The sequence below is a fragment of the Neovison vison genome, chromosome 11, assembly GCF_020171115.1.
Source record: "Neovison vison isolate M4711 chromosome 11, ASM_NN_V1, whole genome shotgun sequence".
Lineage (NCBI taxonomy): Eukaryota > Metazoa > Chordata > Mammalia > Carnivora > Mustelidae > Neogale > Neogale vison.
In genome coordinates, this window is record NC_058101.1 from 59,236,713 (window position 1) to 59,249,142 (window position 12,430).

The 12,430-nt window shown below is 38.4% G+C and overlaps 1 protein-coding gene and 1 pseudogene across 3 annotated transcripts in view; both read left to right on the forward strand.

Moving 5' to 3' along the window:
• LOC122889640 overlaps positions 1-2,073 on the forward strand; it is a 43,233-nt pseudogene extending 41,160 nt beyond the window's left edge.
• RAB28 (RAB28, member RAS oncogene family) overlaps positions 1-12,430 on the forward strand; it is a 113,032-nt gene that overhangs the window by 74,485 nt on the left and 26,117 nt on the right. The gene's annotated exons all lie outside the window — the stretch shown is intronic.

Consider the following 12,430-nt stretch of genomic DNA (forward strand, 5'->3'; position numbering starts at 1 on the left):
TATGCAAATAAAGAAAGAACCTCGTCAAAAAGAACCACAAGTGTAAAATTTATATGCTATCAGGACAAACTCAAAAAACACAGAAACACTGGTGGAAGAAGATGGGAGAGTTCTTATAAATTCTCAGTGTGTGCGAGGAAGGTTGTTTTGATTCTTCCTGGATGTATCTTGATATCTTTGTTAAAGGACTCAACTTTCCTAAGATAAAGGGGATTAAAAATTGGTTTACCTATAGGGGTAGTATTGATTGGGGAAAGGGGATTACTTTGAAGTTAACTCTATATGAATATTAGAGGATAAAAATAAAAGGGAATATACTAGACTAAACTAAACTAAAATTTTAAAAAAAGGAATTCAAAAAATAAAAATGCAAAAGAAAAACATAGGTGTATGTATCAAAAAGTTCAGGTTAGAAAGTTATTATGGAATTTGATGTACTGTGCAGCTCGCTGTGGTGGTAAATTGGTTAAAAAAATTACCTATGTGTAAAAAAATATATATATATATGAACCGGAATAGTGGAAACGAGTGAATAATACAAGTTTTCCTATGAAGTAGTGGTGGTTCTCTTGTAGTCCTTTTTTTTTTCTTTCTTGGTTTGTTTTCTGGGGGAGGGGTCTGCCACGTGGGTTGTCAGTCAATGATGTTTCCTGAGTTGAGTCCCCCCGCCCCCCCTCAAGGGGGTGGGCTCTGGCAAAACTTTTTTTTCAGGCTTTTGTTCTCTGGCGGTTTTTATGCTTGTTCACTTTTTTTTTTCCTCTCACCTTGACCGCCTTTGATGGTTTTTGTAGTATTAGAAGAAATCAAACCGCACCCTGATCTCCATCTCAGAGAGAAGCCTCAGTCTGGGTGCAGAAGCTGAATAAATTCACCCTTGGACGCTGGCAGCGCAGATTCCAAGTTGCAGACCCTGGGGGCGCAGGATCTTTTGCTCGTCCCCAAAGCCAAGGCAGTGGCGGCTGTCTGGGAGCTCCCGACCGCCAGAGAGGTTCCAAGCAGCAATTGCCCACTGAGATTTTGCCGCTGGCCCGGGCTGGGAGTGCCCGGCTTGCGCGCACCTCTTTTCAGAGGCGGCTGTGGGTCGGGCGCGCGTCTGGGGCACTGAGAACGGGGCGCTAGTCCGTAAGCCGCAGGCTGGGTTTTTGCGCGCCTCTGTCCGGGGAAGAATTTTGCGCGCGCGTGGCTTAGGCTTTGAAACAATGGCGCGGGTCAAGGAGCACCCCCGGGCCTTAGTAACCCAGGAGAGCTCGAGGGACGTGTGCGCGCATCTCAAGCTTTGTGGTAGGGCTAGCTCGCGTTCTGCAGACTGGCGCAGCTCCCATCCCCTCACAGGAGCCGGAACCCATGCGCTCCGGGGCACGCTGGCGGCTTAGGGACCAGGAGCTGGTTTCTCCGCCGCACTCTCTCTGCCTCCGCGCTGGGGAGGCCGTCTGGGACCGGGGACTTAAGCCCCTGTCCCTAGCCGCCCCGATTCCCACAATTTCCCCCCGCGATCCTTTGCTCTTTTGGAGTGCTTTCAACCAGTCTCCAAGTTAATGCTGGTCCCCAGACGCAGGGCACTCTCGCTCGTATTGGGGTATTACTTTCCCACCGGTCGCCACTGGTGGCTCCCTCCCCTTTTTGTTTATCTTCTGATATCAGTCCGCCGTTCCCATTCCGCTTTACCTGCTCACTGGCGTCTTCTGCCCCTGTAGAGATCCAGACGTGTATAATTCTGATCTCAGGCTGATTTCATGGGTGATCGGAGTTCTTTGGTAGGTAATCAGCTCACTTTGGGGTACCAGCTGAAAAGACGCCTCTTCCTACTACCCCGCCATCTTGTCCCCCCAGGCAGAGCCACTCTTTGCACTGCCACATAGATGCCAGCTTTCAGAAGGCCTGTCAAGAATTTGCTTCCCGTGTCTTCCTAATTTGGTGGTGCAAACTGTAGCTGCCAGTGCGGCTCCGGGGGCTCAAAAATGCCTTCCAGGTCTTGTGACCCCTGATTGGGATGCCCTGGCTCTGTTACTGGAGGGAGCTGACTTAGCCCCCATCCCTGAGGTCTCTGGGACTTGGCGAGACATCACCACTTGATGTCTCCTCTCTAGTGCCCCCAGTCCCGCAGCCATGACTGCTGAACTTGACTTAGGGTCTGGAGAGCCCACTGTGACCAGTCACTACTTCCCCACTAGCCCCGCAGTTAGGCCACACTACTGCCACCTCTTATGCGCTCCAGTTCAGCTTCCCTCAGCTGTGCCAAATCAGTTGCTTTGATTATTTAAATAAAAAGGAAGTAGAACTGGAACTCAAAATAAATAAATAAATAAAGGCCAACATGTAGGTGGACCTGTAGTTTCAAACCCGGTGTTGTTTAAGGATCAACTGTATATTATTTTAGACACCATTGATGCTTTGTATTTCTTTCTTATTTTCTTTTCTCTTCTTCCTTCCTTCCTTCCTTTCTTTCTTTTCTTTCTTCTCTTTCTTTCAGATTTTTATTTAATTATTTGACAGAGAGACAGCGAGAGAGGGAACACGGGCAGGGGGAGTGGGAGAGGAAGGAGGCTTCTTGCCAAGCAGGGAGCCCGAAGCAAGGCTTGATCCCAGGACCCTGGAACATTGACCTGAGCTGAAGGCAGACACTTAACGACTGACCCACACAGGTGCCCCTCATGCTTTGGATTTCTTTCAAGAGCTTAAAAAATATTTTTGTTTTTATTCAACACACTTTGTGAGTGGCTATTATGTGCTTTTTTGTGCTTACCTGCTTTTGTTTTTAGCTGCATGTTAACAACAAAATAAGCGTGGCTTAAATATTGAGCTTATTACATCATTACATCAGTGTACTTGATTTCATAAAACCCTAATTTCTGTGTCTCTAAAGCATCATGAAACATTTAAAAAGAAAATCCTAACCTGGGAGGAATATTTAGAACAAATTTGGCAAATGTCCTTATTAGAGAAAGTGCTTATACACATTGATAAGGTGAAATACATAAAACACAGTAGAAAATAGGAAAGGAAGGAAGGGACATTTGATAAATAAATATAAAAACTAATATACAGGAAAAATGTTAAACTTCAATGAGGTTTTAAACTTTAAACTAGAAAGTAGTTTCTTTGATGATACCTTTTTCTTTATCTGTGGGACACTGATTTTCAGGCAGTTCTCTTTTTTAGGAAGGTTCATTTAATAATCTACAGAGTCAAAGTCAAGTTCTGGTCATTTTTTATTTTTTGGCATTAGCAATTCTTCTAATACAGTATGATTTATTATGTCATCAGAGAAAGACAGCATTAGAGAGTGTGCATGGCAAGGTAAAATTAAACACATGCTCACAATCAAATTAATGTATTTCATCTGTCTTCAACTAATAACAATCTGTCATGTTATCTATCTGAGTAGGGGCATAAACAGTTTATTTTGTGTTTGGAGTAACTTCCTGGAGGTAGTTAATGTGACAAGTAGTTTGTTTGAATTGAGTATAACCAGATCAACACTCTAGATGTTTCCTTGATACCCTAAAATTACTGTGAAAATCTGTACAAGTGCTGTATTTCTATTTTGCTTTTACTTCTTCAAGTTAGCGACATATTTTACAGTCATTTCACAGAGAATATTATGTTTCTGCCATGAACTGAGGAGCAAAATATCCTTTTAATGCTTTCTTTCCATTGATAGGGAATAAACATTTATAATGATTAGCATCATACAGCACTTTCCCTTTTTGTAAAAATGTACAATAATACATTCTGATTTTGATGAAAAAGTCATATTAATTATAGAATGTGTTTTTATAACATGTAAAAAATGAATATTTCGGAAAGTAGGAATATCGTAAAGTCTCAGGCCCCCCCCAAAAATGATACTATTGCAATGTTTTTCAGATTTTAAAAATCTTAAGATTTCTCATCACTTAGTCTGATCAGTAGGTCAGATTATTACACATTTGGCATACCTAGTTTTTAAGCTATTTATTACATTTGCACTATAACTTTGAAGACTGTTCTGTTGATTATATCAGTAATCCTATAGGTAGATGCAGTGGGGCTCCTGAATAAGGATACCTGAATGCCAGTAAACAAATAAGACTTAAAGAAGGAAGTTGTCATATACTTGGCTAATTAGTATTAGTGTATGTTTTAGATGTCAAAATATATACATATTATAAGCACACGTAGATCAAATTTAGTGCATTATTAAGGGTATTTTACTTGTCATATTTGGGCTAATCCTGATGGATCATTTTCAAACATTATGTAATTTCACAATTTGTACAGCTGCAAGTACTTTGTAAAGAACTTGTAGTGTTAAGGCAAAGAGTATCTTAGTAATGCTGATGGGCTCAGTTTTACGATTTATTATTATTAATACTTTTAAGGTACTAATAAGTTATAACCAGGTATAAATAGTTCACTTTTTTATAATGATGAGCATTTAAAGTTTTAATGTCTTTATTCTTTTAGCTAAGACTCTCAATGAAAGTTAGAGTGTTAAGTGATCATCCCCAAAGAGGGTGTTCATTCTTCTTGGTAAGACACTAGGTGGATTTGGAATTAAGTGGCTCTGTTCTTTTTGTTGTCCCCCCCCCTTTTTTTTGGTGGCTCTGTTCCAATTCTGATGCTATTGATGACTAACATTGGGACTTCGGTTAATTCACTCCAAGCCTTGTTTTTTTCAGATGTGAATTAGATGAATGCTTTACCTATTTTCCAGGAGTGTTACGAGGTCCCAAAGTATTTGCAAATTTTGAAACAGAGTTTAGATTGCTTCCCAAGTGTCCTGGAATGGTTTCTGTTTTTGCCCTTTCCCATCTTTCTTCTTCATAGTAGCCAAAGTAGTTTTATTGAAATGCAAGATCACATTGTGCCATTGGTTACAACTCTGTAAGGGCTTTGCATTGGTGAATTTGGGTTATATCCTCATGTTATACCTGCTGCATGCCCCTACTCTTACTCATTATGCTTCTTGGTTTTTCTCAGTTGTACTCGGTCATTTTCCTCTGTTAGGTTTGTCCCCAGCTGTTCCAGCAACTGAAACATTTTTCTCCTCCAGTCTCCTCTTAGCCTGGTTGGCTTGTCCTTATCTTTTAGATCTCAGATCAAAGAGGTCTTCCATAGCTACCGTATAAAATTGGCACAATTACTATCTTGGTTCCTATCACTCTGCATCCGCGCTCCCCCCCAAATTCAGATTATGAAAATTGTTTCATTGCCTTGTGTATTTATGTGTTTACTTGTTTATCAGTCTTTCTCCCTTGTTACTGTGAGATTAAGGTTAATGTATTTTGTTCTTTATTGCTTTTACTTAGCACAGTACTTGACACACAATAGGTATTTATATTTATTAAATAAATGAATCTTAAGGTATTGTTTTACTTCTTTCAAAGAAGCACATGATTTTTTTTTTTTTTTTTCGGTAACCTGTGATTTTTGTGACTACACAGTTAATCTGAGTCATCTTTAGGTTGATTAACGTGTAGGACTGTAACAACTTTTGGAGGAAAAAGAATCAGCTGCATGTGTGTAAAACTTGCTGGCTTTTATTTTTAAAGTTATATAGATAATGGGGATATGAATAAAACTAGTTATACAAGATGGCTGAACAGAAAAAATGCCATATCCATGAAATCTGTAGGAGTATACCCCCCCTTTTTTTAATCATTTGTAATATTCTTTTGAATGGTCTGAGTTTAGAAACAAGGAGTTGTTATTGTATAGTGAATGGAAGGGCTTTGAATTCAATAAGGGAAGGTTGAAGGATTTTTAATATATGTTACTCACAAGGATTTCTTTTTCGTGCCCATGTTTTTGCTCAGGTGAGCTGGAATAGCTAAGGTAAGATGGGTGAAAAGTGCAGCTGTGGTGCAGTTGGTTGAGTGTCCAACTCTTGGTTTTGGCTCAGGTCATGGTCTTACAGTTGTGAGTTTGGGGTCTGTATTGCTTTGTGCTCAACATAGAGTTGGCTTCATTTTCTCCTTTCCCTCCTATTCACTCTCTCTCTCTCTCTCAAATAAATGTTAAAAAAAAAAAAAGTGGAGCTGTGCAGATGTTACCTGTATGTATATGAATTCCTTAGCACCCAGTATAAGATCCTGACGCCTCAGCCCTGCTGATTTCACCATCTCTTAGAAGCCAGGTTCTTCCAGATGCTTTTGCACATTTTCCTTTGTTAAAGAGTATACATCCTCTCTACCCCAAGGTTGTCTAACTGGTTTTTTCCTCTTCTTTCAGTAGTTAGCTAAAGCATCATCTTCTCTGTGAGATCGTTCCTTTAAGCAGTTCTAGAAATTTCCTTTCTCTGTTCTCCTGTTGTACCTTATCTTATATAGAATACTGTTGCTCTCTTGGTCTTAGAATTCCACTGTATACCTTTCTATATGTGTTTCTCTTAGCCTTCCTAGCACTTAGCACTTAGGTGGTGCTGGTAAATAACTCAGGAATAAATGAATGGATAGACAAACCACACTAACACTAGCTAATACTTACTGAGTATGTGGTTTTTACATATTTATTTTATCTATCATAGTAACATTATGAGGTAGGAAGTGTTGTTGCCCCCCTTTTATAAATGAGAAAACCAAGATAAAGAGAGAATGATTTGTTCAAAATTTCACAAGTGGTAATAAAACAGGAAACCAAACCCAGGCAGTCTAGCTCTGAAGATTGCATTTTTACTTACCATGTCTTACTTCCTCTTCATGTAAATAGGTATTTACATAAATTGGTGAATTATTGAAGAACCATAGTTTTTTTTCTTTATTTGCCTTATTATAAACGATTGAGAAGTACCAAAAAGTTATTTCTTATATGAGATTAATTCTCATATGTAATCTTTCATCACTTTATATCAATTAAATAGTAACAAAGATAATCTATTGGGCTATGAATAAATTTTTTGCAATAACTCTTTATGATATTTGATATAATGTGAATTTTATTAGAATCCTTTTTATTAAACATCATTTATTGTTACTCATAAAATCTGTCTCTGGGCCTTTATATAGGCCACTTTATCCTGGAAGTTATCCAGTGAATAAATTTTGAACCATCACATCAATTTATAGAGTTAGTGTTCTATTAGAATTAGCACGGCCAAATGAAGGATGAAAGTGACAACTTTAGATTCAAAATTCTGGTTTGTTGCTTCTAAATCAAAGCTATGAACCTCAATAAAATCAAAACAAAATAAGGTATATGATACTAAAATATTTATGGATGAAGTTAAGTATAATATGTTTGAGTTTCTTAAAATAATCTGAGAGTGGGGATATGAATAAAACAAGATTGGTCATGACCTGATAATTGTTGAAGAATCTTTCCTTGTATCTTCCAACAAAATGTAGTGACAAAGAATGCATTTTTGTTTTCATACAGTTTTCCATGTATTACTTGAGCCATTGAATGGCAGAAGAAAGGACATTTCTCCAATATTTCATGTTTTATTTTATTTCCCTAGTAAGTAAAAAATGCAAAAGAGGCTTCTCAATCTGTGATTATTCAATGTAATTTTGTGACTATTTGAATATTGCCATAACCCAATCAAAGAGAAAATTATAGTGCTTAGATTTTTGTTATCTGGCTAACTATAACTTTCAGTTATCATTAGTTAATAACTCAAGACTCAGTGTATACTCAGGAAGAGGTTCATTGCTAACAAGAATGATGTAGACCAGGGGTCCTTGGCTGGCCCAGTCAGTAGAAGCTCTGACTCTTGATCTCAGGGTCGTGGGTTCAGTCCCCAAGCTGGGGGTAGAGGTTGCATTAAAAAAGATAAAATCCTCGAAAAAAAAAAAAAAAAAGTAAAAGAACATCTTTGGGTGCCTGGGTGGCTCAGTGGGTTAGGCCTCTGCCTTCAGCCCAGGTTGTGATCTCAGGGTCCTGGGATCAAGTCCCGCATCAGGCTCTCTGCTCAGAAGGGAGCCTGCTTCTCCCCCATCTCTCTCTGCCTACTTGTGATCTCTCTATGTCAAATAAATAAATAAATAATCTAAATAAATAAAAAATCTAAAAAAAAAAAAGATTTAAAAAAAGAGAATGATGCAGACCTATATTTTATGTTAGTTAGGTAATCTGTATTAGTTAAGGTAATGCTAGATGCTATAAAGAGACAATTCCTAAAGTTTCACCATCTTAGTACAATAGAAGTTTATTTCTTGTTTATGTAAAGACCAAAACCAGGTAATGCTTATCACTAGTGGCTCATCCCCCTTTCAGATACAAACTCCTTAGATCTTTTCTATTTTTTTTTTAAGATTTTATTTATTTATTTGACAGAGAGAGATCACAAGTAGGCAGAGAGGCAGGCAGAGAGAGAGGAAGGGAAGCAGGCTCCCTGCTGAGCAGAGAGCCCGATGCGGGACTCGATCCTAGGACCCTGAGATCATGACCTGAGCCGAAGGCAGCGGCTTAACCCACTGAGCCACCCAGGCGCCCCAAACTCCTTAGATCTTTATGGAACTGCCATTTTCAACAGATGGCTTCATTGGTTACCATGAAGCAGGAGAATAAGGACTACCACACCTAGAAGGTTTATTTATTCATTTTTAATTTTTTAAATTTTTATTTCTTATTTTTTTAAAGATTTTATTTATTTATTTGACAGAGAGATCACAACTAGGCAGAGAGGCAGGCAGAGAGAGAGAGAGGGGGAAGCAGGCTCCCTGCTGAGCAGAGAGCCCGATGTGGGGCTCGATCCCAGGACCCTGAGATCATGACCTGAGCCAAAGGCAGAGGCTTAACCCACTGAGCTACACGGGTGCCCCTATTTATTCATTTTTAAAATGAACTTTAATTAATTAATTAATTAAGATTTTATTTATTTTATTTTATTTATCTATTTGAATAAATTTGTTTGTTTGTTTGTTTGTTTGAAAGCACAGAGGGAGAGTGAGGGAGAAGTAGACTCCCTGTTGAGCAGGGAGTTCATGCGGGGCTCAATCCGAGGATCGAGCTTCTATCGGGGGACCCTGAGATCATGACCTGAGCCAAAGGCAGATGCTTAATCGACGAAGCTACCCAGGCACCCACACCTGGAAGGTTTATATGGGTCAGGCCTAGTAGTGATGCATGTCACTTCTTCATTACATTGATCAGAAGTTAGTGTTATGGCCATACCAAACCACAAGCCAAGCTGAGAAATGCACTGTAGGTTGATGAACAGCTATCAGCTCTCACTGTCTTATCAATTGTTTATCTATTTTACTCTTCTTTATGTTAAGAACAGGGAAGGATCTTAGATTTTACCTTACTTGCAAGCTAACAAGTTATCCTCTTGCCACTGTGGCCACTGGCAAAAGGCCTGAGATCCTGGGTCAGAGATAAAGGATTTTGTTACTCATACCACAGCAAGCAGGCAAGGTCAGCCCTGTTTGCACTGGTTCTCCTTGTTCCTAAGTTCCACTAGGGCAGTGTGAGAGGGCCTACGTAGATGATATATGCCTGCAGTGATTTTTATCAGTCAAGGAGCTTAGGAAACCTGAATCCTTTATGATGGGTTACAAACCCATAAACCTCAGAACTTTGCTCTAGGGGTGGGTACCATCTTTATTATACCAGACAGTATACAGACTTAAGCTTTATCCATGATGAAGGCACTATCTCTAGACTGCTTGATGTAAAAACATCTTTGAAAGGATAGTCTAAAATAAAAGCCGTCATTTAAAAATTTAACTCTTCCCAATTTTAATTTTTAAAAATTGGTGTAACCTGGGTGGCTCAGTTGGTTAAGCAGCTGCCTTCGGCTCAGGTCATGATCCCAGCGTCCTGGGATCGAGTCCCACATCGGGCTCCTTGCTCGGCAGGGAGCCTGCTTCTCCCTCTGCCTCTGCCTGCCACTCTGTCTGCCTGTGCTCACTCTCGCTCCTCTCTCTCTCTGACAAATAAATAAATAAAATCTTTAAAAAAAAAAAAAATTGGTGTAACAAGGGCACCCAGGTGGCTCAGTTGGTTGAGCATTGGACTCTTGATTTTGGCTCAGGTTATGATCTCAGGGTCATGGGATTGAGGGTGTTGGGCTGCACTATGGAGTCTTCTTGAGATTCTCTTTCTCTCCCTCTGCCCCTCCCCTTGCTTGTCCACCTGCTTATGAAATAAATAAATATAACTCTTTCAAAAAATTATGTACCAAATTTTAGTGTATTTTTGTCATTTATGACAAAATGTGACTAAATAAAATAGGACTTCTATTAAATACACAATTTTGTACTGTACTTTTAAATTTAACATCCTATACTCTTGTTTATTTCACTTAGTCTTTTTTTTTCACCTTTATTAGGATATAATTAAAGATTTTTATTTATTTATTTGATAGACAGAGAGAGATCACAAGTAGGCAGAGAGGCAGGCAGAGAGAGAGAGAGGGGGAAGCAGGCTCCCCGCTGAGCAGAGAGCCCGACGAATGTGTAATGTGGTTAAACTTAAGGTATACAACCTGTTTATTTGATACACTTACATACTGCATAAATGATTATCACCGTGGCATTAGCTGACACCTCCATCACCTCACATAATTACCATTTTATTTTTAGTGGTGGCAACATTTGAGATTTGCTTTCTTAACAGCATAATGCTGTATATTAGAATCCCAGAACTTATTCATATTTTAACTGGAAATTTGTACCCTTTGACCAACATCTTCCCATTTCCCCAAGCCCTTAGCTGCTGGTAACCACCATTTTGCTATTTTTCTGAGGTCAGCTTTTTTAGATTCCACATATAAGTTATATCATATAGTATTTGTCTTTCTCTGTCTTATTTCACTTAGCATAATGCCCATAGGTTTCATCCATGCTTTTGCAGATGGTAAGATTCTCTTCTTTCTCATCTCTGAATAATACTCCATTGTGTGTGTGTGTGTGTGTGTGTGTGTGTGTGTGTGTATGTGTGTGTGTGTATACACCACATCCTTTTTTTTTTTTTTTTTTTGTAGTTGGCAGGAGGGACGGAGGTTGAGGGAGAGAAAGAATCTTAAGCAGGCTCCACATCCAGCCTGGGACTTGGGACTCCACATCCGACATGGGACTTGATCTCACAACTGTGAGATCATGATTTGAGCTGAAATCAAGAGCTGGATGCTTAACTAACTCAGCCATCCTGGCGAGTGAACATGGGAATGCAGATATTCTTCAAGATCCTATTTTCATTCCCTTTGGTTATATACCCAGAAGTGGGATTTTTTTTGCAGAACCTCCATACTCTTTTCCATATTCCATCCTTCTTTACATTTCTACCAACAGTGCATAAAGGTTCCCTTTTCTACATTCTCGCCAGCACTTGTTGTCTCTTGTCTCTTTGATGATAGCTATTCTGGCAGATGTGGTGTATCTCATTGTGATTTTAATTTTTATTTCCCAGATGTTTAGTGATATTGAGTATCTTTTTGGGTACCTGTTAGCCATTTGTATGTCTTCTTTGGAAAAATATCTATCCAGTTTCTCTGCCCGTTTTATAATTGGAATGTTTGTTTTTTCACTATTGAGTTGTATGAATTCTTCATATATTCTGGATATTAATTCCTTACCAGATATATGACTTGGAAATATTTTCTCCCATTCTGTAGGTTGCCTTTTCATTTTGTTTGATGGTTTCCTTTGCTGTGGAGAAGTTTAATTTGATGTTGTCCCATTTGTTTATGTTTTATTTTGTTGTCTTTACTTTTTGTGTCAAACCCCGAAAAATCATTACTAAAACTTCAGTTAATAGTCTTTAAGTCTGTGATTTTTAATGGCCAGAGAGTATATTGCATTATGTGGTTGTGTCATAATTTAACTCTGTGTCTCTTTTGGGACATGAATCTTTCTTCTGATATTTTTTTGTGTTACAGATAACTGTGTAGTGAAGATCTTAATTTATAATTGTTACTTTTTTACACCTCTGATTTTTTCTTCAAGATAAACTCTTCCAAGTTATGTTATGTGGTTATGGAGTATAAGTGTTTTAAAGTTCAGCACAGATTTCCAAGTTGCTTTTCAAAAAACTAGTAGTACCATCCTTCATCAACTGTGGGTGTTCTCATGTTTTTTGGGTTTTGTTTTGTTTTTTCTTTTGTTTTGTTTTGTTTTTAGTTTTGCCATTTGAAAGGTAGACATCAGTTCTGTTTTTTCTTTCACTTGCTTTTCTTTGCATACTGATTGAACAATGCTTTCACAGGTTTATGTGAAAACATTCTTAAAAAGGCCTTTAAGGTAGCCTAACATTCTGTCAAACATAATTATTAGTTACGTTACTGAGAAAATACCACTTCTCACTGGATTGTTAGTATTCCATGAAACCCTGACATATGCTTTTGTTGGTGTCTCTTTCTTGCTGTAAGTCTAAATTATAAAATATGAAATATTGTAAATTGTATTTTAAAAATACATTAAAAATTGTACAGGTTCTTTCTTTTTTTTTTAATTTTCATCATTTTTCCCCTTTTTAAATTTTTTTCCCCTCTTCCCCCAACCCCTCT